Below are 5,907 nucleotides of genomic sequence, written 5' to 3'. Positions count from 1 at the left end.
AGGTTACGTTTCTGCGATATGCTCTCAATGGTTTTGTTCATTACATTACGATAGCGCCAAAAATGTAACAACTTTTTCAACCATATGCGTAATATATGATATTTTAGGGGTGTGTACTTTCTTTTGTACTTCAGTTTAAATATGGGCACATACGTAACGGGTTTCATGATTTCAACATTATCTCTTAATCTGCACCAACGAATGTAATATATAATATTGTATAACAATGTGGCAATACACTGCAATTAGAATTATGTTACATAAAGTTTTAACTGCCTTCTTATGATATATATTTTTCATATGAAATATCTTTTTTTCAAATTGAAATATAAAACGAAAAACTTCCTATATTCACTTTGAATTAATCAACCAAGTTTGGTGGTGAAAATATTTCATTCACATGTTTCCACTCGCCTAGCAATATGCTTTATGAAAACAAGTTGTAAAAGTTGTATATATGAACGTTGTGTATTTTACTCTTTTGTAAAATATTGATAGTAATGATGTTATGATGTTTCAGACTTTTTGAAAATTCACAAACACAGAGCTCCAAACCACTCTTCTTGAAAGTTGCTATATCAAATTTGAATACTTTAAAAAAAAAAAAATTCATTAATACCGATGAATTTCATTTTGTGCACAACTTTACGTTCTGAAGAAAGGAGAAAAACGTATTTTGGGAACATAACCTATGACACACAAGTTGAATGCCGATCAAAATACCTTCCGAAACCTAAATCAACATTCGCCACTTTCTGTAAGACTTTATAACATGCAAATAAATCACATTGATTTGAGTGTGTGAGGTTTTACGCTACTTTAGACAATATTACAGCATTATCACGGCGACACCAGAAATGGTATTCACACATTGTACCCATGTCGGGAATCGAACCCAGGTCTTCGGCGTGACGAGCGAACGCGTTAACCTCAAGGCTACCCGACCGTCCCACACACTGATTTGAACAAAACAATATAATCCTATAATTAGAACAAACGTACAAAAATGCACAATTGCATCATCATCAGTGCAGCTGTCTCAAAGGAGAAAATGTCTACAGAGCCGAGATGGTTCGAACCTTGCAAGCATGTGAAGGTTTATCTTCACTGGATAACAGACGACGCCGCAGTCGACGCCGGACAAGCTGATCATGACATATGCTCGCTTTTCTTCTGTCGGGTGAGCTAAAAATATGCTGTAACGTTAGCACAATAGTTTCTTCTTCAAATGGTTTTGTTTTGTTTGTTTGTTGTTTAGCCATAAACTACTAGAGCCACAAGTAATCTCGGTTAATGATACATTAAAATTAATCAATAAGTTCAATTTCTTTTAACAAACCAATAAACCAATACTTTAATATGAGCTTAAGGTGTCAAAAAGATCCTTCATGGACGACAATTGAAATATTGATCCCTGATAGAATTAATACAGTCAAGCGGGACATTCTCTCATTACAAGGGATACAGAACGGATATTCAATAAATATTGAGTATACATTGAATGGCCAATACGTCGTCTTTAAACGACCTCTTCAAATCTGGACTTTCAAACCAAGTACACTACTGCCTAGAAGTTCATTCCCCTTACACGCATGGGCAACGCGTTACGCAACCAGTGTGCATCGGGTTGGTCACGCGTGTGATACCCGTGTGCAACGCGTTGCACACGGGTGTGCACCCCGTCCGCCACTCGTGTGCAACGCGTGACACACTCATTAGAGGGGGAACAAACTTTTGACCAAAGGAGGACCCGTCTTAAGCTGAACCTGGAGGTGGTAACAAGGAGAGAAAATTTTGTTATCCTGACGAAAAATGATAATGCACATGTATTTCCTAACGTCTCCTTTCTTTATGTGATTTTGTGGGAATAACATGAATACTGTTGTGATCAAATAAATGTGTTTTGTTTTATACGACCATTGCTTCTAAATCCGATGGTGTTAAGAGAATACATGGTCCTGGAACATGTTATTGCAATTGAAATGCTTTTATTGTGATTTGACATTAACCGTCTGTAGTACGACTTTCAGTGATAATATGTATGAGGTTTGGCGGCGCATTGTTTTTATTGGACCCTAATTACTTTATGATGACTTGGACTCTTTATCACAGCTCCATAGCCGTGAGGCTGGAAAAGAGCAGCATGTAATTAATCAGGGTGGGTTATATCATTGAGGATACACTTGAGGGAGAGAATACTAATTACCGTACTACAGGAAGAGACCTGTAGACGTAAGCGAGGGGTTGTGTTTTAGCTGGCCGTTCGATAATGGCCGCCAGGAGAAGTGAGCTTTGACTGCGTCATCTAAAATAAATAATAAGATACAGCAGTGTTATTTTCACGTAGATGTAGATGTAACTGATGGTTGGTTTTATTGCATGTAGTGTATTCTCCCCCTTCTTTTGCATAAGATCTCTGATATAACATCTACTCACAGGTTTATAATCACTGTATGGGATTAGAAGGGGTGTCACAGATTTGTTGAGTGCTGCTTTAGCATCAGCCATTGTGTTACCTGTACTGTTATCATACTGCATTATGCCTTTAGCGGCTGTGATGGTGTATAACGTATTAGAGTAATCTCCCTTGGCGACCTAGCCGACGGGATCCCCTGTTTTACCGAAAGTACCACCCGTGTATGTATGACAGTAAATACAAGACCGAACACAGAATGTCGTTCTCCATTAGTTTTTCGTCGGGGGCAGCAACAGCCAAGGGCTAGTTCAAGTGCTACAAATCATTCTTAAAGCGTGAGAATATTACATTGCCAACGATTTCAACATGGCTGGGCATCCAACAAGATGTGATGTTTTAACCAGTATCAAGATTATTATGTAATTCAATGATGTCAAGTAAAAACAATCTGAAAGAAATAATTAATTATACCCCCGTCCGTCCGAGAACTTTGCGCGATTTCTCTTAAACTACTAGTATTCAGTGGATTCATCTCAAACTTAGTACATATAATCAGTGTCATATGGAGGGGTGCGGTCAAAAGAAAAGAATTGTTTTATTAAATTTCCATTTTATTATGAATTTTTCAAACCCTAACCCTATCCATTTTCTAATGAAACAGAGTGGCTTCCATCAGGCATCTCACACAGTGCAAGTTGAGCGCGATGGACTGGCTCTGCAGCCACCTCTACAAAGTGTATCTGGAGATGGGAACTGTTTTTTTTCAGATCCCTCTCCTATGTGTTAACTGAAAGTCAAGAGCAACATGGAGAACTACGAGCTCTGGTGGTTTCGCACATAACGTCACTGTCCATAACGATGGACCCGTGAAGATTCCGGGATAGAATGGGTCTTCAGCAACCCATGCATGCCGTAAAAGGTGACTATGATTGTCGTAAAAGGCGACTAACGGGATTGTCTGGTCCAGACTCGATTATTTACAGACCGCCGTCATATAGCTGGAATATTGCTGAGTGCGGCGTTAAACAATAAACCAACCAACCAACCAATCACTGGATGAAACTTCAAAGAACAGAATAGGGTGGTCTCCAGCTACAAGAATAGATACATATTCCACTTGGGCAACAGATGTAGAACACGGATATATGTCTATACCAAATATGTCAGAAAGTGGACATGGCTAAGTTTTTCACCAACTGTGAACCCTAATGTTGCATGCTCATACAGAGCGATATACCTTCAGCATACTAATCTGAACCACTACGATGACGTTTTGAATGTTGTTGGTGACCCAAGAAATACAACATCAGACTTGATGGAAAGATATTTTAAATATCAAGGTTCACAAGAGAAAAACGTGACATAATCTAACAAAGAATTAACAAATCAAATAAACAATGTATAAACCAAAAAAAAGAGACAAAGTTTGAAGAAAGAAGTTTTTCATTTTCCCATGTTAAAATTCAGATTATGTTTGAAGACAAAATTAGAAAGGAAAAGGCAAGAAAACACGTGACTTCTGTTGAAAAGCTAAATGCTCTGACAAAGGACAGAGGAAGAAAGAAAGAAGAAAGAAAAAGTAAGACATCAGATGTGAAATTAGATGTATTGTTGAAAGATAGAGTACGATAAATGCAACAAATCAATGCCATCAGTACAAAAATCACATGTTTTAATGCAAGACAAACAAAGAAAAACTGCAGAAAAAAAGACATTGATATTGAAAAAAAGAAATATGCTCTGGACAGGGACAGAAAAACGAAAGTTTTAGAAACATTTTCCATTTTTTTATGAATTTTTAAAACCCTAACCCTATCCATTTACTGAAAAGGTTGACACACTAGGCGGGTCGGGTGTATTACTGAGCCACGCTCAATTTTGAACTTGTTCCTTATGTTTTCACTGTTTGGTAAAATACTATATTCTAGAGCTTTGAAAATGGCATTTGATTCGGCTGTAAAAATGAAAGAGTTATCTGGTAATCTAGTTGATAAAATTCTGGATCCAATGATAGTCGAGCTGGCAACAGCGTCACCATCCTTGGGTCCATCTGTAAATGTAGATTCGTAAGAATCGTATTCGCTTCTTAACTGATTATATTATTGTTTATATTGTAGTTGAATAGTGTTATTGGGGATAAAGTGGTTTCGATATAGTGGCATATTATGGATTAAAGTTTTGGAAGAGTTTTGCACTGGTTTCACTCGCTTCAGCATTAATATTCAAAAATCAGTCCGGGAACCAATAGTATTTGGAATGATTGGGTTTCTCGACGGTACAGTGAATATACCGGAACCTAAACTTCAGGAAGATATCATTTCTCAGAACATTTGATTATTCAACTTTCGTACACCACTCCCCCACACTACAGACTTACGGGCAAACTTTCATTCCTTGTTCCACGGGGCATCTGCCCCTGATGACCATACATATAATTACATCTCTATCGTTAAAGATTCAGGACAATTTGTCAAAAATGAAAACAAAATGTCATCTGAAGGTTAAATATTCCAGGTATCTGATGGCGCTTTGTAAATAATCGAGTCTGGATCAGACAATCCAATGATTGACATCATGAGCATCGATCCACGCAATTGGGATACGATTAAATGCATGATCACGTCAGTGAGCCTGACCACCCGATCCCATTAGTCGCCTCTGAGGACAGGCATAGTCGCTTTTTACGGCAGCATGGGTTGCTGAAGACTTATCATAAACCTCAGAGTGTTCATTTGTATTGATCGTTACGTTTCTTCAAACTTGTGCAAGACCCACATGAGGTTTTACTTGCGTAGAAAACCCGGGACTTACTGTGGAAGACCCGGGGACTTGATTTTCATCGTTATTTATAACCTATTCATTGGGAACGCTATTAAGTAAGAGTCCTGGGTATTTTATTAATATAACTTCCGTTCAGATTGTAACATGTAATAAAATGTAAAATCAAATGACTAATGTTTTCTTTATATTCCCGAGGATCGAACTCGCAACTTACATACTAGTAGCCCAGTGAGTGTACCAACGAGGCTACAGAGATATAAGTAAACTTCATTGGTTTTTAGAATGTCCTTTTCAAGATCCGTACGCCAGCAACAGATATTTTACGCGCGTTTCCTAAGGTTCATGGAAAATAGGTTCGCAACATAAAAATGTTGATAAATGTTGATTTCAGTTTCTTTTTTTCGGTTTATAAGTCAGATAAAACACTTACCCTCGGTTTTGGTTGAAAATGTAAACCCGCCTGGTCGGAAAGATCCTGCGGGCCTTCGGCCCTCCCAGGCAGGTTTACATTTTCAACCAAAACCTCGCAACGTGTTTTATCCTTCACTTCTACCCCGGAAGGCAATGGTTCTGTGTCTGTTTCCCAAACCACGCATGCGACCGATTGGGCTCAGAAGTTGGGGTTAAAACCCCCGTGTCACGTCTATACTATACTTATATTAGGAGGAGACAGGTCATACTCGCCCAGCTTGTACTCTGGGTTTGGAAAA

Source organism: Haliotis cracherodii, unplaced genomic scaffold, assembly GCF_022045235.1.
Source record: "Haliotis cracherodii isolate W230 unplaced genomic scaffold, xgHalCrac1.p SCAF_8, whole genome shotgun sequence".
Lineage (NCBI taxonomy): Eukaryota > Metazoa > Mollusca > Gastropoda > Lepetellida > Haliotidae > Haliotis > Haliotis cracherodii.
Note: the sequence above shows the minus strand (reverse complement) of the source record.